Source organism: Eumetopias jubatus, unplaced genomic scaffold, assembly GCF_037043125.1.
Source record: "Eumetopias jubatus isolate StellerSeaLion01/CBP00866 unplaced genomic scaffold, mEumJub1_p1.0 scaffold_13, whole genome shotgun sequence".
Lineage (NCBI taxonomy): Eukaryota > Metazoa > Chordata > Mammalia > Carnivora > Otariidae > Eumetopias > Eumetopias jubatus.
Window position 1 is genome coordinate 14,897,317 of NW_028274819.1, and position 26,348 is coordinate 14,923,664.

The 26,348-nt window shown below is 37.1% G+C and overlaps 2 pseudogenes; one reads left to right on the forward strand and one right to left on the reverse strand.

The window, feature by feature from the left end:
• Window positions 1–14,972: 14,972 nt before the first annotated feature.
• LOC114215184 (olfactory receptor 4C6-like) overlaps window positions 14,973–26,348 on the forward strand; it is a 32,193-nt pseudogene continuing 20,817 nt past the window's right edge.
• LOC114215419 (olfactory receptor 4C11-like) lies at window positions 23,662–24,576 on the reverse strand (annotated as a pseudogene).

Sequence of the window (26,348 nt, forward strand, 5' to 3'; positions counted from 1 at the left end):
TGAACTATTGGGACTTTATCAAGATAAAAAGCTTTTGCCCAGCAAAGGAAATAGTCAACAAAACCGAAGGACAACTGACAAAATGAGAGAAGATATTTGCAAATGACATACCAGATAAAGGGCTAGTATCCAAAATCTATAAAGAACTTATCAAACTAAACACCCAAAGAACAAATAATCCAATCAAGAAATAGGCAGAAGACATGAACAGACATTTTTCCACAGATGACATCCAAATGACCAACAGGTACATGATAAAGTGCTCAACAACACTCGGCATCAGGGAAATCCAAATCAAAACCTCAATGACCATCTCACACCAGTCAGAATGGCTAAAATTAACAAGTCAGGAAACGACAGATGTTGGCGGGGATGCGGAGAAAGGGGAATCTTCCTACACTGTTGGTGGGAATGCAAGCTGGTGCAGCCACTCTGGAAAACAGTATAGAGGTTCCTCAAAAAGTTGAAAATAGAGCAACCCTATGACCCAGCAACTGCACTGCTGGGTATTTACCCCAAAGATACAAATGTAGTGATCTTAGGGGCACATGCACCCCAATGTTTATAGCAGCAAAGTTCACACGAGCCAAACTATTTAAATAGACAAGATGTCCATCAACAGATGAATGGATAAAGAAGATGTGGTATATATACACAATGGAATATTATGCAGCCATCAAAAGGAATGAGATCTTGCCATTTGCAATGAACTAGAGGGTATTATGCTAAGCAAAATAAGTCAATCAGAGAAAGACAAGTATCATATGGTCTCACTGATATGTTGAATGAAAAAATAAAAGCACTTCTTAGAGGTCTGCATATAGTTTGCTACATTCTTTAAAATTCAAAACTAGGAAAAACCAACCAATATATATATGATAAAGTTATTTTATTTTTAGGAAGCAAGGTAGTTATACATTCAAAAATCAGGATATTGGTTACCTCTAGGTTTAAGCAGCGGACAAGATAAGGAAGAGCTAAAATGGATTTAATAATTGGTAATATTTTAGTTCTTGGGATAGAGTTAAGTTTACAAATATTGTACTATTTAAATGTAAAAAAATAATATAAAATGAATAAAATAAAAGATAGTAAAATAGTTGGAAATGTGTGAATTTTATAGTTAAAATTTTTATGATAAGAATAGGTTTCTTCTGCTTGTCTACTGGCTCTTCCTTTTCTGTTGGCTTCATTTTAGATCAGGTTCTCTCCACTGTGGCAAGATCATAGGCAAGAGTTCCAGGTCTCTACTCCAGAAACTCCATTAGAAAAAAAAAAAAAAAGACTTTTTTTGAGTCCAAGCAAAAATTTTGAGTTTGCTTCTCATTTGCTAATAGATCCCTGACCTAATCATTACAACTGGAGGGGAAAAAAATGACTTTTTTCAAGAGTCCAAGCAAAAATTTTGAGTTTGCTTCTCATTTGCTAATAGATCCCTGACATAATCATTATAACTGGGAAAATCATTACAACTGGAGGCCACACAGGAGTCATATTCCCACCCTTGGGGCATAACACTACTCATAACTCATACTGAAAATGGAAAATGTGTGGGTCCCCAGAGGAAAATCAATGTTCATTCAAAGAAGGAAGACAAACTCCTTTCAGGCAAAATCAATCAGGGCTCACTAAGACAGTTTTTATAATTCATCTTTATCCCTTTCCTTATTTTGTCCCCTACTTCATCCTAAAGGTAACCAATATCGTGACTTCTGAATATATCATTACCTTGTTTCCTAACAATAAAATATCTTTATCATATATATACAATATATATGTTGTCCAGTTTTTCCTAGTTTTGAATTTTAAAGAATGTAGCAGACTATATGCAGACTTCTAGGAACTGCTTTTATCTTTTCATTCAACATTATGTATGTTACCAAGTTTTATATTGGTTTTTGAATACAGTTGTAGATTCATCTTTACTGTCATACATACTCTATTGTATGATCATTTCAAAATACATTTAGCCATTATCCTGTCAATGAATATTTGATTACTATGAACAATAACTATGAACATTTTTAAACATGTCTCCTACCAGTGTAATTGGTAGGTTGCAGGATGTGGAAATATTCAGCTTTACAAGATAGTATCATAAATTTCCACAAGGGGTCCAGGAAATACAACAGAATTATGTGCCAAAAAAGAGGCTAGAATATTTATAAACAGATAGAATACCTCCACTTGATGAGGAAAGAATTAAGTTAAAAAATGTTCTGTTTTGCTGTCATTTTAATTAAAAACATGGATAAATTTGTAATCCACAAAAAATCCGGGTCTATATTTTTCTCTGTCAATTAAAAAATGTCATTTTTAGCAATATAATGCAACAGATGGTAGCTATACTTGTGAACACAGCATAATGTATAAAATTGTCTAATCACTAAGTTGTACACCTGAAATTAAAATTGGGTGCCAATTATACTCAAATTTAAAAATTGCCAATTCTTACCACTTTATCTGTGTCATATTTAGAATAAAATTTTTGAGCAGTAAAACAGACTGATGTCCTGTGAGTGAAAAAGAGTTTCTAAGAAGCAGAACTTTCCCTTATTTATTAGATAATATTAAAATATGTGATCTAGAAAGTTAATTTGAGGTATATGATTGCACTTCTATTAACAAGAAGCATATGTATACAAATATTTCCATCTACTCCTACATACCTATATTAATTAAAGATGACTTGCAAAGGTTAAGCGAAGCATGGCAATGAATTAGAGAATTGCATGGTATCATAAAGTTCTTTGTTCCCTAGAATATAGCCTGGGATCAAAAGCCTAGTCAAGGAGAATAAGATTTTCTGTTTGGAAAATGATAATGAAATGCATCATCTTTATTGTCTTATTGATAGGTTACAAATCTCTATAAATAGATGAACTTCCAGAACCTTGAGTCCTAAGTGGACCTGGTTCCTTCTAACAGACTGCCTGAAGAACTTCTTAAAGAACTTCTTAAAAGTGAAGAACTCAAAAAGATAGCCTAATTAAAGTAGATTTACCTTCAACCTATTTCATAATTTAAACACCCAATTTTAAGAGGTAGTGGAGGAAGATGAAGCACAGAGAATCTTTAGGGCAGTAAAAACAATCTGTATGACACTATAATGCTGGATATATGTCATTATTATACATTTGTCTAAGCCCACAGAATGTACAACATCAAGAGTGAACCCTAAGGTGAACTATGGAAAGTGGGTGATTATGATGTGTCAGTGGAAGTTCAACTGTAACAAACATATGACTTTGGTGGGGGATGTTAATAATGAGGAGGCTGTGCATGTGTGGGGGCAGGCCATACCTGGGAAATTTCTATGCCTTCCTCTCAATTTTACTTTAAATATAAAAGTGCTCTAATAAAATGATTTACTAGCTGATGTGTAGACTTTTATACACATATGCCAGATTTTCTTCTGAGGCCTAATTTCTTGGGGTCATGATCTATCCTGATGTATTCTTTAGGTCAGCCTTACTCACAGATGCCTCGGAACTCCAGCCCCCGCCTTTGGCTCATGATGCAGGAAAGGAAAAAGTGGATTTCCTGAGGTACACAGCAAACTATGGTCAATAACTCCTTCCAACGTGGTCTCTTGGTCTCCAAGGCTGATGCAACCCTTTAATTATCAGAATGTGTGGTGCCAAAACCACTTCCACACTAACAGGCACTTTTGTTTATCAACTCCCCAGTGACAACTTCCTTCAGCAACTATGGTTTCTTGGCAAGAAGCCCCAGAGCTAAAACCTACTATTGAGCTACTTAAAAGGGCTCCTACGAGCATGCCCCAATTCCCCCAACATAATGAAAGATTCTCTGAAGACATTACATCAGCCACCTTGAATGATGTCTCTGTCTCCAGTATCCTGGCCAGTCATGAACTGTAACTGAGGCCTCCTGTCTGTCTCCCATCCATGAGCTCCTGCCAACTCCGTGCCTTTACTCAGAACATCATCCTGAGATCACTCTTTTACTGCTTCATATCATTCAGAGCTTGGGCCCAATACCATCTAGACAATCAAGACTTGTGTGATCCACTGAAGTGTCCACTGTTTACACACATGGCACCTAAGTGTACCTTGATAATCATTGTTCCTCAAATTTGCAGAAGACTTTTAAATAAGGATGCTCTGAAGCTCAGCTTCAGCCTTGGTATTCAGCCAAAATAATTTATCTGTTTAGACTTCAGCATTTGAAAGGTCTAGAGACAAAGGTCTACATCAGTGTCATTTCTGGTTGTCTCTTCCCTTCAGGAAATGACTGCATAAGTTACCACTGCATCCAATCTGCCTAATGGCACAATTACAGACTAGTTGTGGCATTCAGATTCATTGGTGATATATGAATATTTACTTTCAAATATTAATGAACATTCTAAGTGTGACTTGGAGAAAATACTTCCTTATTTGTTTTATTTTTTTCACTTTGGTTTTCTTGTGGATTTAAAACATTTTGGATAGGATTTGGATCATCATTCTTATAATACCAATAATCAGAATATTAACCTCTTTCCCAAAATGTGAACACACACATGATATCCACAGCTGCAACTAACAGCAAATCACTTCAGGAACAGGCACAAATTGGATCACAAAGCAAATGAAATTGCACAAGTTCCTTTTCCATTTTTTTAACCTACTGCCTCATTGATAAAGAAAGGAATCCTATTTTTGATTCTTGCCTCAAACTAATTAGCAAAATTATCAAATAGGGCTAGCACAGTCCTGTAATATTTAAATTATAATATTTAATTCTGAAATGTTTAAATCTCTTAAAGGATGAAATTTATCTTTTAGAAATATTTTTGCTTTTTGTTTGGTTTGGACATTTGTAGAGAATCATGACCACTGAAAAGGGTCTTGATGAATTCCTCCAATGAGACATGGAAGAAAGTTTCCAACATAGGGCAGAAAGGAGGAAGAAAAGAAAGAAATGTTAAGATGCAGGATACTTGGTCAAGTTAGAAAATACAGTCTTTTAAAGGAAAATCATCTCTTCCGGAAACCATTCGGGGATAATAAATGCTCTAGGTAATATCTGGTACACACAAAGATCTCCAAAATGATCTCTCCGGATTGCTTCCCAGCAGAGAATGCTACAACAGAAAATGACCGGTGGTTCCCAGTGACTGAAAGAAGACTGAAGAATTAACAAATGCCAAGATTTCTATTCTTTCTATGTTTTGATAAACTCAGAGCATAAAAAGTATAATGAACAGTTAAATTCTCAAACACATTGGACCATGGGAAGCTGAGCTCTTCTGAGAACACAAGGCTGGACTTTCTCACTCATTTGTATCCTTCCACAAATACTCCTTAGACTAGAAGAGGTTCCCAAAATATAAAGCACAGGTCCTTCTCTTCCCTGTATTTTTATGAAAATTACCACTTTTACTGTCCTTTTTTTTTTCCTTCTCACTTCTCTTCAGTCCTTAAATTTCCCCTCTGCTAATCTTGTTAGGAAAGCTTCTCACTTCCAGCTGCCCTTGCATTGTTATTAGAAAAGCCTTCTCTACCACAAAGCTGCAACACACTTTTGCCATAGCTTCCTTTACTACACTGACAAGTATTTTCTATTTAAATTTTTAACTATTTTTATTTCCCATGGTATAAAGAATATTTCTCCAGATAGCTACACACACACTGTCTTAGCAACTTTTTTGAATCATTTATTTTTCCCAGTAATTTAAATACCACATTAACCTTATTCCAAAATCTTATACCTGTTATGTTCTATTTCAGAGATTTGTGTTCGGCTTCAGTGATATGTGTATTTCATTGTTAATACCACATGTTTGGATTATTTGAGATTGGGTGTTATATTTTATTTGTTAGACCTTTCCCCCCATTTTTTGTCCAATTTACCTGCCCATGTTTTGCATATTTATTTTTCAAGAGGAAACAATCTGTCAGCTTAAAAATATACATTGTTAGTGATTTTACAGGGGAACTCTTTAATGTGTATGTTAACGTGTGGAAAGTTGAGATCTTTGGATGTTGTGTATCTTTCAGATATGAGGCAGAATTAAAGGAGGCAACCCCTGGCACTCACAGAGGACCTGGAAAAGTCTGGGTTTCCCATGCAGCAGAATAGAGAACCTCATAATTCACAGAGCACCAGATAAAGTATTCAAAAGCACATTGCCTCAATAGGGAGAAAACATTAATCATAAACTAAACACTGTTCTAGTCCCATTTAACAAAGTTCAAAAACAATTATAGAAATGCAAAATACCCAGCAACCAAAGTAAAAATAATAATGTCTAACAGCCAGTCAAAAATTACCAAGCATGTAAAGAGGTAGGAATATATCATCCATTACATGGGGGCAGAAACAACCCATTCAACACCCCCATACACACGCATATACAAAGTGACAATAATATAATTAGTAAGTGAGTACATTAAAATTATTATTATCACTGCATTAAATATCTTCAGTAAGGTAGACGAAAGATTGAATATGGTAAGTAGAGACACAGAAAACACAAAAAAGAGCCAAAAGTTAAAATTCTAGTCATTAAAAATACTATAACTGAGACGAGAATAGCAGATAACAGATTGTCCACTGCAGCAGAAAAGATTAGTAAACTTGAAGACACTACAATAGAAACCATCAAAATGAAAACAAAGAAAAAAAAAGGGACTGAAAAACAAGTACACAGAGCATCCTTGAGCTAAGAAAAAACTTCAAACAGCCTTACGTATGAATAATTGGAATCTTCAAAGAATAGGATGGGAGAAATGACAGAAGACAGAAATAATGGCCAAATTATTTCTGAATTTAATCAAAACTATAAATCCACAGAACCAAGAACCAAACGAGACACAAAGTCATGATGTACACTACATTAAGAGATGCCTCATAATATATTGGTCAAAAACAGTGAAAAAATGTTAAAAACAGCCCAAGGGAAAAGACACTGTATATATACAGCAGAATAAAGATAAAAATCACAGCAAACTTCTCACCAGACACACTGTAAACCAGTGGAGCTGAAGAGAATGGAGCAACATCTTTAAAATACTCAAACAAAAATTGTCCACCTCAAATTTGAAACTCACCAAAAAAATCTTTAAAAACAAAGCTGAAGTAAAGACTTTCAGACATATAAAATTCAGGAAATTCATCAGTACCAGCCATCACTACAAAGAGAGTTAAGGAAATCCTTTATGAGCAGATAAATTCTACCAACTAGGAATCTGGATCTGAAAGAAATCAAGACCAACAGAAGTGGTAAATATATGCGCAAATACAAATCATATGATTGCTATATCAGTAAAAGCCCACATTAACTCATTTTTCTTACTCTAGAATGTGTGTTTTGTCAAAAATAAGAGAATTTCCATTTTAATACTTTCCCATCCAGGTACCAAATATTAAAAACCTAAATTTAAATGTCCTCTTGATATAGCCACAACCTCCCTCCTAAATCTCTGAAAGTTAAGTATGCTAGCTTCCCATAAAACAGCCACAAACCAGGCTAAAAACTGAATGTGGTGCAATTTTCAAAGCCTTGTGGACTGTGAGAAATATCAGAAATGTATCAAAAACTGTCTTGTCTTTAGGAGAGAACCAGTAGACTTTATTTTTCTTATTTTTTTAAAAAAAAATTTTGTAGAAAATGGAGGATAGTTTCCTTTTATTATTATTATTATTTTCAATTAGCCAACATATAATACATCACTGGTTTTTGATGTGGTGTTCAACGATTCATTAGTTGTGTATAACACCCGTTGCTAATCACAACACATGCTCTCCTTAATACCCATCACTGGTTACCCCGTCCCCCCCACCCCCCTCCCTTCTGTAAGCCTCAGTTTGTTTCCCACAGTCCTGAGTCACTCATGGTTTGTCTCCCTCTCCAATTTCTTCCCGTTCAGTTTTCCCTCCCTTCCCCTGTGGTCCTCCGCACTATTCCTTATGTTTCACATATGAGTGAAACCATATGATAATTGTCTTTCTCTGCTTGACTTATTTCACTTAGCATAATACCTTCCAGTTCCATCCATGTCAATGCAAATGATGGGTATCCATTCTTTCTGATGGCTAATATTCCATTGTATATATGAACCACATCTTCTTTATCCATTCATCTGTTGAAGGACATCTCAGCTCTTTCCACAGTTTGGCTATTGTGGACATTGTTGCTATGAACATTGGGGTGCATGTGCCCCTTCTTTTCACTACATCTGTATCATTAGGGTAAATGCTTACTAGTGTAATTGCTGGATCATAGGGTAGCTCTATTTTTAACATCTTGAGGAACCTCCATACTGTTTTCCACAGTGGCTGTACCAGCTTGCATTTCCACCAACAGTGTAAGAGTTCCCCTTTCTCCACATCCTCGCCAACATTTGTTGTTTCCCATCTTATTAATTTTAGTCATTCTGCCTGGTGTAAGGTGATATCTCATTGTGGTTTTGATTTGTATTTCCCCGATGGCTAGTGACATTGAACATTTTTTTTTCATGTGTCTGTTAGCCATTTGTATGTCTTCTTTGGAGAAGTGTCTGTTCATGTCTTCTGCCCATTTCTTGACTGGAGAACCAGGAGATTTTAAAGAATGGCTCTATACTATAATAATACTGCTTAGTCAGGTATCTATCAGCTTAGATAACCTCCTGCCCTCTGAGATTGGAAATGGTCATCCAAAGAGCAGAAGCTAAATGAGCCAGCCCTATGATCCTGGAATTGTAGGCTCTAATAGGAAATGAAACTGCGTGAGTAAAGTGACTTTAATAATCTATCCCATGAAAACTGATTTGAACAACATTTACAACAAGAGGTATGATGAAGTAGAAGTATCTTGCTAATTATAGGAAGAAGTAGCAACATGTATTTGGGATTAAAATGAACAGTAGATGGCACTCTCCGGATTGCTTCAGGATAGCAATAGCAGGGTTCACATTTGGCTTGCTGCCAGATTTGAGGTGTTTTGAAACTTATTTGGAAAAGATGCCAAATAGTCCATTTACAGAAGTCCTAACTAAAGTACAGCATTGTTCAGATCTTTCAGAGAAAAATAAAGAGACAAGAATCTAAACCAGGAGGAAAAAGGAAAGGCTTATTACTAAAAAGAATTGACAATATATATTTTAAGGGGGCATTTGTCACACCTGTAGACAGATAAGCTAAGCCAATGTTATGATAAAGCTCGGATAAAGTCAATTTCCAGGACGGTTTCCTCAACAGGTAAAGGAAAAAAACCACACACCCTCATCCTGTTCAGGTGAGGGAGACCTGGTTAATGCTAATTTCTGTGGTTTCTACAATCCATTGGTTAATTTGGCTCTTATGAGATCTTTCCACAAGGTGGCGCTCAAGTCAAGTAGTAGGCTAAATTCAGGCTCCAAGTTTCACCTAGTCCTAGAGGATTTTGTACTTTGTCCACTCAGATCTCTATTTACCTTGGTTTCTTGATTTTCCTTCTACTTTGCTGGTCAATCTTCATTCTCCTGTTGATTCTACTTTTTCTCTCTGACTGCTAAGCTTGTATGTCCTAGGTCCTCTTTTCCTCTGTCAATACACACTGCTACAGTAAATGCATCCAATCCCATAGCTTTAAATGTTACCTAACTGCTGAAAATTCACACATTTATATCTGCATCCCAGACCACCCTCCCTAATTCCACACTTGTATGTCTAACCTCCTGTCCAAATCTCCACTTTGTTATCTAATAAAATTTCGAATTCAAAATGTCAAAAAATTAACTCCTGATTCCACTTGCAATCATTGCTTCCCACCCTCCCACCACCACGCTGCTCCTCTCTCAGAAAAGGCTTCGTCTTCTCAGTTGATGGCAAGTCCTTCCTAGCAGTTTCTCAAGTCAACATCTTTAAGTCACGGTTTGCTCTTTGCTTCAAACCTCATATCCAATCTGACAAGGAATTTTGTTAAATGTTCTGTATACTAAAATATAGCTTTATTTAGTGTGTAAATTCCCATAGATAATTTTTGTTAATTGAACTTCAATTACACCTTCAGTCATTAAAAAATGATTGACTCACAGGGCACCTGGGTGGCCCATTCGGTTATGCATCAGACTCTTGATTACAGCTCGGGTCATGATCTCGGGGTCATGACATTGAGCCCAGCATCCTCCCTGCTGATGATGGAGCCTGCTTAAGATTCTCTGTCTCTCCTTTACCCTTTGCTCTCCCTAACCCCCACTCCTTCTCACTCTCTATCTCACACTTTCTCTCTCTCACACACACACACATGCGCATGCAAAAAAAAAATTAAGAAAAATTAAAATTTGACTAGTTAGAAAATTATGACAAAGTTGTCACCACACTTCATCACCTGTAACTTTTAGCAATAAGGTTCCTCCGAGAAAATGCAAAATGCATACTTGACAGAGAAACATGTAAAGACTCTCTGATAATCATAATTTATATTAAATCCTTACAATACCTTCCTTTTTCCAAAAGCACTGTACAACCCCCTCCCTCTTTGAATATGCTGAAAATCTGCTAACTCTAGAGCTTGACATCCCCACTGCTGGGCAACTGCACTTCTAAGAACCCCTTTGCTTGTTTGATTTTTGAACAATTACACTTGCTTCCAGAAAGTTTAATTCCTGGGGAATATTACACAAATTCCTTAACTACTAAAAAAGACAAAAGTTGCAATTGTTGCTGAAAATTAGAAATGGTGGAAATTCAAGTAAGAATAAAAGACTCCTGCCTTCTTTTTGTCATCTGATAGTCATGTCCTGCCTGGGAGGCTGGAATACACACATGGACAAGTCAAGGGTCAGCAAGGAAAAGTACTGAAAAAATACCATTTCATAGTAATTAAAGACATAGTAATTAAGTAAAGAAAAAATACCATTACATAGTAGTTAAGGACATAGTAGTTAAGTAATATCAAAACAAATGAATGGGAGTCTGACTGAAAGACAGCAAGAGCTCAGTGAGGGAGGTGCTAAAATGATTATGAATGAGACACAAAAATTAAAAATTGACAACAGCAAATCAAGAACTAATAAGACTCTAGGAGGTGTTGTAAGTCAGTTTTACTATATCAGGGTAGAGAATCTTGACAGGTTAGGAATTCTTTTAAAGAACCATGTTTACACCAGAATCAAAATGTTAAACTAAATTAAAAAAAAATAAAATTAATGGTGAAAAAACAAAAGGAACCAAGTCTTGCTTTCCCCTTCTGTGGTGGATCTACTCAAGGATACCAATTGCCATTGAATAACTTTGTGAGATTTAAAAAGTGATTTTGCTAAAGGGAGGGGAAAATGCCTGTTAGGAGGCATGTGGCTCTTTTGGATGATTACACATGTGGCCATTCTGTAACCGCGGTACGGATCACCATACAGGAACAAATGATTAGGTGGTTAACACTGATCTAGATTTCTAGTGTGCAGCACCTGCTGGTCTGGCCCAAGTGAGGTGTTCCTGGGAACACCCTGTTATTATAGCAGGTGGGTGAAAATTCACTGGGTCAGGGAATAGCACCTCCATCAGTGGAGAACCAGCCTCAGGGGATGAAACTAGCATGATGTACTCTGGGGCATGTCACACCTGCCCAAACAGGTTCTCTGGGCTCCCATAGCACAGGTCCATCACAAATAAGGAGAACATTAATCTCACAGTATATCTTCTAAGAGGGTGAACAAGAGCCGTTTCTACTTTGATCTAAGAATACAATCAGCTAGGGTTCAAAAAGACACCTGAATGATTTGGTAAACACTGTACTTGGATATCTTGCAGCAATCATCCTTAATTGGAGGGAACATAAATCCCTTGGTAAACCAGAAAGGTTATTTCTTCCTCAGGATCATAAATACTTAAGTCTTCTGTTTTAAATCTCTCTTTGAACACAATACAAATCCTAGTTCTCCAGATCTGACCAAGATGTAGTAATTGGATGACTTTTCCCTCGTTTATGCCCCAGAAAGCTTGCCTCCACAGTCAGAAAAACCATGTTAGAAAAATTGCATCTGGTTCTTGGATTCCTGGACTCTCTCAAATTATTTCATGTGACCAAATCTTGAGTTTGGTAAGATCTCGCATTAAATGACCTTAAAATCTTTATTTATACAACTTTCCATTGTTCACCAACTGTAAAAATTTGGCTCTACGAATCACCTCTATTATTTGGTTTAAGTATTTCATATGTATATTTTACTTATTTCATAGAATTATAGGTTAGAAATTAATTTCAAAATATAACATTAAATGAATCAATTACATTGAATAAGTACATATGTATCTATTACTCTTAAAGTACATGAGTAATTCATGCTCAATACCTATTTGTTTTATCTGTAAGCAACGCTTATTCGTTCAGTAAGGAAACCTGATTATGAACTTGAGTTCTAACTTGATTTAGATTAAGTTATTTTGCTTGATCTACTTTTGTGTCCTTTTGAGCAAATTTTTCAAAACTAAATGAATGAGTGTGTACTTAGAATAGAAAATTTGTAAATAAATTGTGTAGGCATCTAGAAAGTGCTCATAAGCCAGAAGAATAGGGGTGGATAATGTACCTGCAAAGAATTACTAGAAGATCCTCTGATGGCTTTTCTTCTAATTTCACTTCTCACCTTCCTTCCTTCTCACTCTCTCTCTCTCCTTATCTCCCTTTCTCCTTCCCTCTGCCCTCTTTCTCTCTGTCCCCTCTCTCATTCTGTGTGTATGCATCTGTGATTCTCTTTTTCTACAGTTCTACTGCAGAAGTTGAGACTTGCAGAGGCTGAGGTCACTAAGCCAGTAAGTGGCCTGGCTGTGACTTAGCAGTAAGTTTGCTGGGTCTGGATCCAGTGACATCCATGGCAAATAGAAAGGCAGTTGTGGAAAGAAGTGTTAGGGGTCTGGCAGGAATTGGATGGAATGACAGTGGAATAAATAAAGTGAGGGGAACAGAGAAATGAAGTTGAGGGTTGCTGGTGACAGGGTTGAGTGTCAGATCAAAAATTCAATTCTGCATGGTATCAATGGGGAGCATTAGACAGATGGAGCATTAGAGCTTACTTAGAGCAGTGGCTTTCCATTTTTTTTTAACATTACATGAACCACCTCTCTAATAATACCGTACCCAGAGTCATAAACAATCAATGCAATTGAGAGATGGATGTTTGTTTTTGAAGAAGGCCAAGCCCTTCTGTTTTTATTCAGCTAGCGAGTCATCCTTATACTACAAATGAGGACACTGAGGCTGGGAGGCGCCAGCAACATGCCCCAGGATCAGACCACATTAGAGACACAGCCTGGAAGAAAGTCCACTTCTCATTTCATGAGTCTGGAGTCAGTTCTCCTTCTAATCCACAAGGGTCCTTACAGGCAAGATCTCAGTTCTTGGGTCAGGAGAAAGAGGAGGAGGTTAAGCAGTGGGAATAAATGGCATTTCAACTGTCTCCCTTGGAAACTCTGCATTTTGTATATGGGGTGGTGCGGGAGTAAGGTTGCTGAATCATAAGAGTAACTTCTCAGCATTCACGGAGTGGTTGAGTCCACATGTCAGTTGAAGCTGTGCTCTAGAAAATTTCTAAAATACAGCAGCCAGCTTCTGCTTAAAAGGGTTCTACAGGGGAGGGGGTTGGGGGGATGGGTTAGCCTGGTGATGGGTATTAAGGAGGACACGTACTACATGGAGCACTGGGTGTTATACGAAAACAATGAATCATGGAACCCTACATCAAAAAAATAAATTAAAAAAAAAAGTTCCCAGTACTAACACAAGGTATGTTTTCATTGTAGCGTTTCTTCTGGGTTGCAATAGTAACTCTCTTGAAACTTCACATCATCTGTTCTGTTCTGCAGTGTTAGAACAGAATAGTTAACAATTTGAGCTGTGGATTCAAACAGTTAGTCCACAGCACACTAGTTATCTAATCTTATGCAAGAGATTTAACTTTCCAAGATCTCTTTTTCTCTTCTTTAAAATGGGAGTCCCAGTGATACTTAACTTCACATGGTTGCATGAGGCTTAAGTGAGGTAATACTATATCATACTTTGCACAGTGCCCAGCAACATAGTTAGCAAACATAAAACCGAATTATTTACTTGGTGTCATTATTATGTTCCAGAATCCTTTGATCCATTTATGGAGCAGAGGAAACCAGAAGGAATGACTTAGGCTGCTACAGGATTGAGTCAGTTATTGTGACCTGGACCTTAGCTGGACCATCCTTGTTTGTAATCTTCGTGGAACAATATATTACCCAGATATGATACAATCACAAGTCTTACCTGTTTTTTAATCATATAATAATTACAGGTAAAGCACAAAATTACAATGGAATTGTCACATAGTCTATAAAGGACCACAGGAAGCATAACCCACTTCAGATTGTTTTGAAGGCAAAACAGAACAATATATTGTAATGTAATTAACACAGTGATTGGTAAATGATATACTCACAGAGTAATTACTAGAGAAGCAATATTGATATTTGAGGGCACTGACAGGATTCAGAAAATATAGTGCACTTTCTGGCTTCACCACTCATGAGCTGTGCAACCTTTGTTGTTTCCTAAACTCTATGAGGGTCTGTTCCATCCTTTGTAAAAATGAGTTATTCTGGCTTCACCACTCATGAGCTGTGCAACCTTCATTGTTTCCTAAACTCTATGAGTGTCTGCTCCATCCTTTGTAAAAATGAGTCAATCATAGGGTTATTCTAGTACCTGGAGTAAGGTAGGTACTCAAAAATGTTGGCCAATAATAATAATAATAATAATAAAGGAAAACTGTATTTCACATGGAAGAACATTTTAAAGAAAGAAGGGAAATGTCATGGGAGAAGCTAGCATTAATGAAGTATCTACCTTTTAAACACTTTATTGAGCATATTATTAAGATTCAAATGCTTGGATTGTGAATAAATGAATAAAAACAAATAACAATGTCCATGAAGTCCTGGAAAGACATGCAGCCAAATCACCACTAATTATAAATCACATGCTTCTTTTATAGGATTTCCAGCTCTCAGCTGTTTATATCAGCACCTAATAAATGGGAAATCCAAACAATGTGACTGAATTCATTCTTTCGGGCATTGCAGAGAACCCAGAGCTGTCGAAAATACTCTCTGCTGTGTTTCTAATCATGTATGTGTCCACAGTTTGGGGGAACCTCCTCATTGTGATAACCGTGATCACAATTCAGAGTCTGAGATCACCTATGTATTTTTTCCTTACTTCCTTGTCCCTTTTGGATGTTACTTACTCTTCTGTCATTGCCCCCAAGATGATTGTGGACTCTTTCTCCAAGAGCACTACCACCATCTCCTTAGAAGGCTACCTGACCCAGGTCTTTGCAGAGCATTTCTTTGGTGATGTGGGGATCATCCTTCTCATCGTGATGGCCTATACCACTATGTGGCCATCTGTAAGTCCCTGCGCTAATTGACCATTATGAGCTCTTGAGTGTGCTGTCTGTTCCTGGGAGGGTCTGGGTGTGGGGGGGTTATCCATGCATTAATACAGCTTCTCTTCGTGTATCAAATACCCTTCTGTGGCCCCAATGTCTTTGATCACTTTATGTGTGATTTGTTTCCCTTGTTGAAACTGGCCTGCGTGGACACCCACACCCTGGGTCTCTTAGTCATCCTCAACAGTGGGGTGATGTGTGTGACCATCTTCCTTATCCTCATTGCCTCCTACGTGGTCATTCTCTGCTCCCTGAGGTCTTGCAGCTCTGAAGGGCAGTGCAAAGCCCTCTCCACCTGTGGCTCCCACCTCACCGTGGTCATCTTGTTCTTTGTGCCATGCATTTTCCTGTATGTGCGGCCTATGGCCACTTACCCCAAAGATAAGATAATGGCTGTGTCTGATTCCATCATCACATCCATGTTGAATCCCTTGATCTACATACACCCTGAGGAATGCTGAGGTGAAAAATGCCATGAGGAAATAGGAAATGAGGAACTTTTGTTAGCAAGTGACTGTCATGCTAAGAATATCATGTTTCCCATAAAGCGAAATTCTCTCTGAAAGGTGTCAGAAATAAACTCTCCATTCTCCACCAGCAGCCAGAAGGACTTCTTAAAAATAGAAACATACTTGGGGTACCTGGGCAGTGCAGTGAGTTCAGCGTCAGTCTACCACTCAGGTCATGATCCCAGGGTCCTGGGATGGGGGCCCACATTGGGCTTCCTGCTCAGTGGAGAGTCTGCTTCTCCCTCTCCCTCTGACTGCCCCACCACTCATGGTCTCTCTCTCTCTCTCTCTCTAGTAAATAAATAAAATATTTAAAATGTGTGTGTGTGTGTGTGTGTGTGTGTGTGTGTGTGTGTATATGTATATACATATTCCTGCTTTATTCACTTTCTTAGCTTCCCATTGTCTTTAGAAACATCTTGCTTTGTCATAAAATTCCCTGATTATTCCTTCTAATACCTCTAAGGCTCCAACCCCATCCAGAGCACCTCGCCTCCTCCCTCACTGTTCATCAGCAGGTGGTGGACTTTTTCATCTGCCCCAAGAGCTCTGCAGGATTTTCTCACCTCAATGCTTTTGCTTCCCTTTTTTTGAAACAAGCCCCATCCTCTTCAGCTGGCTTCTTCTCCCTAATTTACAGTCTGGGATTAAGAGATTAAGTGCCCTTACCTCAGAGAGCCTCCCCCATGACTCTTCTAAAGATTCTTCCACTTCTTCCATAATTCCCTATGTCAACATCTTCTTATTTTCATTGTAAAAATGATCAAACATATAATTACTTTTGTATCATTATCATTTGACTTTTGCCACTTGCCATCTCTCTAATATGGCAGACATCTTGAAAGAAGGACTTTTGTGTTTTTATGCATGGCATCTATTAAGTTTCAAATAAAGATCTGTTGAATGATTATAGAATGCAAGAGCCTTTTCCACCGCAAATAGCCTAATTCAGATGGTTAAGGGGAAAAAAAGAGAAAAGCAACAAAAATTTAAAACAAATAAACAAAGGCAGAGAGTAATCATTAGAATAGAATCAGTGGAAGTGGAGGGCTCTGGTTATTTTATGGAGGGTACTGCGGGTTGGGTAGGCAGAAAAGGATTCTATCCAAGTAACATTTCAGCTGATTTTGAATTCTATTGAGATTTTCTGAGGAAAAGTGCTGAAACATATTAATCTATACATTTAATGATGATGAGCTCCAATATATAACACAAACGATCAGGAGAAAACAGCCATGTGAGGATTAGTCCTAGAAAGGACACTCTAATGTAGGACTACTGTGGTATTTTCAAGGAACTGTGAAAGACCAGGAATGTAATGGTCCAGAAATAGAGTGGCAAGAAGCAAGATCAGAAAGGCACACAGGGTCAGATTACATAGTGCCGAGACCACCAACCCTTCCTGAAACCGCAAAAAGCGTGAATGTTATTGTCTCTTAAAAATCACCAAGACTCAAAAAGTCTTCACAAACACTAACTGACTCTCACTTCTGTGCTATAGAGGAGTTGGGGGAATAGGTCTGAAAAGCTTTTGTAGCTAGCTTCCATTGTTCTTTAATTTTTGATTGTAGAAGGAAATTTACCACAGCATTTGAAAATATATCACAATATGGGGCGCCTGGGTGGCTCAGTTGGTTAAGCGACTGCCTTCAGCTCAGGTCATGATCCTGGAGTCCCGGGATCAAGTCCCGCATCGGGCTCTCCGCTCAGTGGGGAGTCTGCTTTTCCCTCGGACCCTCTGCTCTCTCTATCTCATTCTCTCTCTCAAATAAATAATAAATAAAATCTAAAAAAAAAAGAAAATATATCACAATAAAGCACTCCTCTTAGCTTTATATTTTAAAATCATTTCCATTTATCAATACAGAAGAAAAAAATCCATAACAGTGTGATGACTTGTGTATTTTGAGAACCCTTAGGATGATCTTTATTTTATTATATCACATAATATAAACACTGGGAAGGACCTCAGAATGAGTTTCATGTCTTTATATCTGTGTAATATGTAAGGTGTTAGAACTTGATAAAAGTCAATCAAAGTAATAGTGTGTTGCTAGCTTTAGTTTTCTGTTTCTCATTTATTACTGAGAGCTTTTTGTGACTGTATCACCCTATAATTTAGGGTCAACTGCCAGTTTGTTTACCTCTTTTCATAGGGGATTAAATTAGTTCTCAGGTAATAGCATGCTTCCATTTCTCATTAAATACATTTTAGCAGATAAGGCTTGGAAATTTTCTCAGTATTCTGCTTTCTAACACAATTCTTATTTGTTGGTTTCTGTTACCAGGATTTTCTGATAATCAAATTATATTGTGAAAATGAGGACTATTTCTGAGATGCCAAAATGGGATTTGATAAAATTTCATCTGAATTATAATTAAAGCACAGTAAACTAAAAGCAAAATGAGTTTCTTTAACTTGATCAAAGGTTGTGTTCCAGAAACTTAAAAGAAACATAACACTTAATTCTAAGAGAAATCCATTAAATTCAGGAATAAGATAAGGTCACCCTTTAGAGCTGCTATTATTATATATTTTATTAAGAGTTTCAATACCAAGTTCTCAAACTCATATACTTACAGAGATCAGGAAGACTTTTAAAAAATTGAATAGAACTAAACTGTCCAAAGGCATTTAAGAAGAAATTTGAGACATTTGCTCCCTGTAGAAAGGGAGCAAATCCTGCCCCCTTTAAGAGTCTGCCAAGACTAAGCTCTGGTGTGTTGTTGCCATATGAGGAGCATATATCCAAATCTGTCCCACACTCAGATTTACAGGAGAAATCAGGCATTCATATTTTATATAAATTTTAGTGACTTCAATATATTGATGACTGATTATGCTTATAAAACCTTATGTTAAGCAGTGCTGGGAAAATTGGACAGCCACATGCAGAAGAATGAAACTGGACCATTTCCTTATACCACACACAAAAATACTCAAAATGGATGAAATACCTCAATGTGAGACAGGAATCCATCAAAATCCTTGAGGAGAACACAGGCAGTAACCTCTTCGACCTCAGCCGCAGCAACTCCTTCCTAGAAACATAGCCAAAAGCAAGGGAAGCAAGGGCAAAAATGAACTACTGGGACTTCATCAAAATAAAAAGCTTCTGCACAGCAAAATAAACAGTCAACAAAACCAAAAGACAACTGACAGAATGGGAGAAGATATATGCAATGGACATATCAGATAAAGTGGCTAGTTTTTGGCTAGTATCCAAAATCTATAAAGAACTTATCCAACTCAACACCCAAGGAACAAATAATCCAATCAAGAAATGAGCAGAAGACATGAACAGACATTTTTCCAAAGAAGACAACCAAATGGCCAACAGACACATGAAAAAGTGTTCAACATCAGTCTTCTTCAGGGAAATCCAAATCAAAACCTCAATGAGATACCATTTCACACCAGTCAGAATGGCTAAAATTAACAAGTCAGGAAAGGAAGATGTTGGCAAGGATGTGGAGAAACCTCCGTTGTTGGTGGGAATACAAGCTGGTGCAGCCACTCTGGAAAACAGTATGGAGGTTCCTCAAAAAGTTGAAAATAGAGCTACCATACGACCCAGCAATTGCACTACTGGGTATTTACCCCAAAGATACAAATGTAGTGATCTGAAGGGGCACATGCACCTCAATGTTTATAGCAGCAATGTCCACAATAGTCAAACTATGGAAAGAGCCTAGATGTCCATCGACAGATGAATGGATAAAGAAGAAGTGGTATATATACACAATGGAATATTATGCAGCCATCAAAAATGAAATCTTGCCATTTGCAATGATGTGGATGGAACTAGAGGGTATTAAGCTAAGCAAAATAAGTCAATGAGAGAAAGATAAGTATCATATGATCTCACTGATATGACGAATTTGAGAAACAAGACAGAGGATCATAGGGGAAAGGGGGGGGGTATGAAACAAGATGAAACCAGAGAGGAAGACAAACAATAAGAGACTCAATCTCAGGAAACAAACTGAGGGTTGCTGGAGTGGAGGGGGTTGGGAGGGATAGGGTGGCTCAGTGATGGACACTGGGGAGGGTATGTACTATAGTGAGCACTGTGAATTGTGTAAGACTGATGAATCATAGACCTGTACCCCTGAAAAAAATAATACACTATTTGTTAAAAAAATTAAAAAATACAAATAAATGTCAATGACATTGGTAAAAAAAAACCTTATGTTAAGCAACAATTTTTAGATTAATCAAATTTGTATACTTTCAGGTAAATTCAGGCAACCAGCCTTTTCACATTGAAAATTCTGTGTCAACCAATGAAATAAGAGTAGAAGGAAATAAAGCAATCAGAACCAAACATGAAACCACACAATTCATTACTGGCTGGTGTGCCCATCTAGTTCTTCAAACCAAGACAATCATCTGACAGATTATAGTGTTTATTAAAAGAGCTTAGTCAAAAATCAGCATAATAATGCTTCCAAATGTAAGTATAATCACAATTATAAAATAAAATAAATCTCCTTCACAATAAGACTTAGATACGTAACAAAAACATTAACAGTCTTCATGAAAAATGTTAAACATCTTCACAAAAGACATGCAATAACTGAATCAAGTGAGTTATACAATTCATGATGGGAAGAACTGCCATCTTAAAGTTGTTGATTTTTCCCAAGCAATTGACATGCTGAGTGAATTCCTAATCAAAATCTCTGGAGGTGATTTTGCTGGAAACTGAGAAAATTATTCTAACCTCCACATGGTTAAATATATAGTTTAGAATAGTCAATTTTTGGGGTGGGGGCAGGAAGACAAGAACCAATAGCAAATATATCATGAAGCTATAGTAATTTTTTAAATACTGTATGCCCTCAGAATAAACAAACGTTAATAGAACACAGTATCATGTGAAGAAATTCAACCATATATATTTGGTAATTTAATATATGATGAGTTTGAAAGTATTAATCACATGCAAATAAATTATTTTAAGTGTCTATCAATTTGGGGAAAAAAGTTAGAACCTATGTCACAAAGACAAAAAAAATTTATGCGTATGGGAGACATTAAAAACAAAGAGGTAAAGAATGCAGGCTTACATTTTAAATACATTTTAAACCTAGTTACAGTAGGAATGGGGATATGGGAGATGGGATACAAGGAAAAGTGATATTTAAAGTGAATTACATACTCCCTTGTAATATTATCCTATTTTTTTAAGTAAGGAAATGCAAACGTTTCCATTTTGCATAACTAATAATTATTTTAAAAAATGTAAAAACAGGGGTGCCTGGGTGGCTCAGATGGTTAAGCATCTGCCTTCAGCTCAGGTCATGATCCCGGGGTCCTGGGATCGAGTCCCACATCGGGCTCCCTGCTCCTTGGGAGCCTGCTTCTCCCTCTGCTTCTGTCTCTCTCTCTCTCTCTCCCTCTCTCTCCCTCTCTCATGAATAAATAAATAAATAAATCTTTAAAAAATGTAAAAACAAACCTGATTCATTTTTTAAAGAAAATGTAGTGTTTCAAATTTCTGGACATAATGCAGTTACTGGACTTCCTTATTGCTCTAAGTAACTAAAAACTGCACAAAATATATAAAACATTATATTCAGTATTGGACGACCGGCAACATAGTACTGGGATCCCTTAGAGAAAGGAAACAGATCAGGTGAGGGCTAGGACAGCCCCAGCTGCACAAGAAGACTCCATGTGAACGTAGGAATGAGGGGAACTGGAAATGGCTCCCCTCACCACTGAAATCAAAAAAGTGTTTTATAAGAGCTCTCTTGGATCTTTCATGAGGTCATTCTATTATTTTTTTTTCCCCTGGCAATCAAAGATTGATTTTCAGACTTCCTTTCCTTTCTCCTCTTCCAATGCTTGGAGTGATTCTTTTTCCCCTTTCCTCATGACGACTTCCTCGTGTCAATCTCCGCTCAATTTACTTTCAAATCTTCCCCACTTACAGATAAGGTTTAATTATACAAACTTTTGTCCATAAAAATGTATCCTTTATGTGAATGTAAACAAATATTTCTCAAATGTTCTCATTTGTTCTCTGACGAACGTCCTCCTTGGGACTTAAATATGTATTCCACCACCACCTTCTATGTAAGAATTCTGGGAACCTTTGGTGGGACATGATAACATTGTGTCTTCCATTGGCAGAAATTTTTCACATACTTACGAACTTCATTGTATTTTTTTTTCTCATTAGCCTCTATCACCTAAAGTAATACTTCCTGGGACCAATTTGATGGAAATTATAAACTCAGGTACTGGGGCACCTGGGTGGCTCAGTCCTTAAGCATCTGCCTTCAGCTCAGGTAATGATCCCAGGGTCCTGGGATCGAGCCCCACATCGGGCTCCCTGCTTTGCAGGAAGCCTGCTTCTCCTTCCCCAGCTCCCCCTGCTTGTGTTCCCTCTCTCGCTGTCTCTTTCTCTGTCAAGTAAATAAATAAATAAATAAATCTTAAAAAGCATATAAAAAAATAAACTCAGGTACTGAAAGAGCATCACATGACAGCACTTGATTATGAGATTATGATGTGATGGTGGTGGTGGGTGCATATTACACTTATGAAGTAGGTTATCTTCAAAAATGAAAATATATATTTTAAAACATTCTCATATAAAAACCAAAAGACCAAAACTGGAAAGCACAAAAACAGACTTTCCAATCCTAGGTTATCCCAAGGAATCTGAATTTTGACTTTGCAGACACTGTTAGGAAACAAAAAAAAAAAAAAAGCTTTTCCTGATACCTGAACAAACACGGCAGCCAAGGAAGCTAAGCTACACTGGGTCAATAATACCGAGATACTGTGAAACTTCTTTTTTTACCCCTGCAAATGTTCATGTACCCAGAAGTGATTCTCAAAACATAAGAAAGGCAAAGCTTCTTTCTCCAGCCTGGACAAAGTTCCCACTTTCCTTTTACCTTTTCTTGTTCTTCACTGTGCATGGTTCTCTAGTCTCCCTTCTACCCTTTATCCTCTCTTCTGCATATTCCTGCTGCCAAACTCCTTCACTGCCTCTTACTTCTCCCTTGTGAAGAGCAAAGGGAAGGACCCCACCAAAGGCAGCTGACTGCCTGATATCAACCAACACTGCAAAGTATGAGACTCTCCTTTAACCATTCACAGAACTTTGAGAGGTTCTCCAGTGACAGTCCAGGTTTTCACTGAGATTTCTAGCTTTAATTGGAGTTTGAGGGTCCATCCATGTGGATTTCCCAGTGAGGCAGTCTCAGGCATAGATCCCAGAACAGAATTTTCTCAGAACACCTTCTCTAAGTCCCAGGTTCTGAAGACGGCAACCTCCACTCTCTAAGTTCCAGATGTGTATGGATTAGCTTTTATGACCACATTCATAAAAACTAGAATAAAATCTAGAAAAATAATTGGTGTGCACACATACATTTACACACGATCATTCTGTCATGACTCATTACAATTCCTTCTGAAAGCAAATTTGTACAGGAAACTAAATTATCATGTGAATATGATCAGATACAATAGCATTCAACCAAGGGCCATCATAGGTTGTTCAATATAGTTATGGACTGTAAGTAATCCTATTCTAATGCAATCCTCTCAGAATAAGGAATATATATTTGTAAATATTTATTGATATTGAAACAAATATACAAAATATTAGTGCAATTAAAACTTCTTAATTCTTTCTTTTTCCATAGGGGGAATATTTTATCTTTCCTGTCCTTGACGCAAAACCAAGCTGTTAAGGAAATATACATTAGAATCCCTGAATATCATGTATCAACAGAGGTCATACTTGGCTACACCATAACTTTTTCATGGCATTTTTCACTTCCCCATTCCTTAGTGTATAGATCAGAGGGTTGAGCAAGGGTGTCCCAATCGTATAAAACACAGCCATCATCTTGTCTATTGGAAATGTGGTTGCCAGACGTGTGTAGATGAATATACATGGACCAAAAAATAAGACAACCACAATAAAAAGGGAGGTGCAGGTGGAAAGGGCTTGTCACCTTCCTTCTGCACTGTGGTTTCTCAGAGAGTACAAGATGACAACATAGGAGATAAGCAGGATTATGAAACTCACCATGCATATGGCTCCACTATTGGAAACAACTAGCAGATTTATCACATAAGTGTCCATGCAGGCAAGTTTCAACAGGGGCTGCAAGTCACAGAAATAGTGGTCAATCACATTGGGGCCACAGAAAGGCAATTTCAAAGCCAGGAAAAGTTGTGCTGAAGAGTGGATACAGGATCCCACCCAGTTCAGAATCACCAGCACACTGCAGACATGGTGGCTCATGATGGTTGTGTATTGCAAGGGCTTACAAATGGCTATGTAGCAATCAAAAGCCATGAGGATGAGTACAAAGATTTCCGTGCACCCAAAGAAGTGGGCTGCAAAGAGCTGAGTCATGCACTCATTGTAGGAAATGGTCTTCTTCTGAGAAAGGGCATCCACAATCAATCTGGGGGCTGTGGTTGTAGAGAGGCAGGCATCAGCAAAGGACAGGTAGAATAGGAAGAAGTACATGGGACTCCCAAGGGTCCTGCTTGTTTTAATAGTCACTACAATGAGAAAGTTCCCCAACAGTGTGGCAAGGTAAAGAATCAGCAAGACCCCAAATATTGCTTTCTGCTTTCTTGCATCCTGTGTCAACCCAAACAGAATGAATTCACTCACACTGCTATTCATCGCCATACTAGTGACTGCAGGTAAGATGCAGTTGACAAGGGCTTAATCTGCAAAGAGAAGAAAAGAAGTGACATCATGGGAAGACCGGTGGACTGACCTTTGAATTCCCTCTTTTTGTTCCATGTTATGTTACCTCCAACTGCCTTTAATCCTCTATGAATTATTGTAAATCTGCAGAAGTCCAAGCTTCTCCCAGATCTATCTGGTGATTCAGAAACTAACTACATTGCATCAAAGAATAAAAATGTCCTTTAAAAATTTTGATTCCTACCAAGATTGAACACGGCATAACTTGTACTTTTCTTGGGCAAGTGACTTAACTGCTTCGAAATTTAGGCTTCATATGAAAACTGGAGTCCAATACTTGCCCTACCTTACCCTGAGTTTCCCTAAGAATTAAAAAAAGATTTTTTATGCACACATATACACACATATATTTCATGTATTATGCTTTAAATCTGATTCCAATATATTTCAGGATTGGAATTGGAAATAAATTCCAATATAATTCAGCACTCATATTGTTGGAGAATCCCTCCTGAAGAAAATATTCTCACTTCAGTTCATTAATTTTTGGATCTCTGACCCCCTTCATCTCTGACCCTGACTTTATCTTGGAGGAAATATGTTTTACAAAAAATACATTTTGACAATCTTTTACTTATGCCTCTTGTTTTCAATGTCAACTTCACTGATGGTCATTAAATAACAAATGTCTGGAGAGCTTTGAGGATTGACATAATCGAGGAAAATTCCTGTTTACCCTCTTTACTGTACTCTTAAACTGAACTCATTAGAACATTGAGCATTTGTGCATATGAATTCAATGTGGTATAAAATTCCTAATGATGCCTATAATCTATAATTTAAATAGTGTTTTTACTCATATATGTTCCTTTTCACCCTGAATTCCCCAGAATGCTTCTTCTAAAAATATCAATTGAAAAAAAATCCCTAATTCCAATATACTATGTTATGGTTTTGCTCTTTCAAGTTCTTGTTTGTAGAATGTATAGTTTGTCATTGAAATCATTCTATATCATTTTGTGTTTTGATTTTGACTTGGAATTATTATAACACTTATTCCCATGTTACTATACTTCCCTATTTTAATTGTTTATTTAATTATGTGACATTGTATAAATGTTTCTAAGTGGCATTTATTTGACCTTTTGTCCATTGAGATATTGATGTTGCTTCCAAGTATCACTCTTACAGATAACAATTTAGAGTAATTTCCCAAGTATGATATTGCTGCCCCAAATGCTAGAGGTTATCACTGGTATTTATAATTATTAACAAGTTTTTCAATATTTTGTGTTCATTTATTAACTATATTTTATTGTAGAATAATTCATGTTTATCATTAATTATTCAAAGGACAGAGAAGAAAATTAAAATGTGTCTCCAAATTATTTAACCTATAATCCTACTCCACAGAAATAACTTTTGTTTTATTATATTTCCTTTTAGAAACATTCTATCAGTATACTTGCATGTTTGTATTTCTACAACTGTTTTCTATATACAAGTATGGCTACAATTTCAAGCTCGGTGATTTTGCGGAAAAGCTGATGAACATGCAGACAAACAGTTATTTTGTGACATTATCTTATTATCTCAATTGGTTAAGAGAAATAAAATTGTATCTTATTATACACATATACTTTTTTATCACCAACCACATTCTACAATTTTACTGTTTTTTAAAGATTTTATTTATTTGTTTGACACACAGAGAGAGAGCACAGCAGGGGGATCAGCAGGCACAGGGAGAG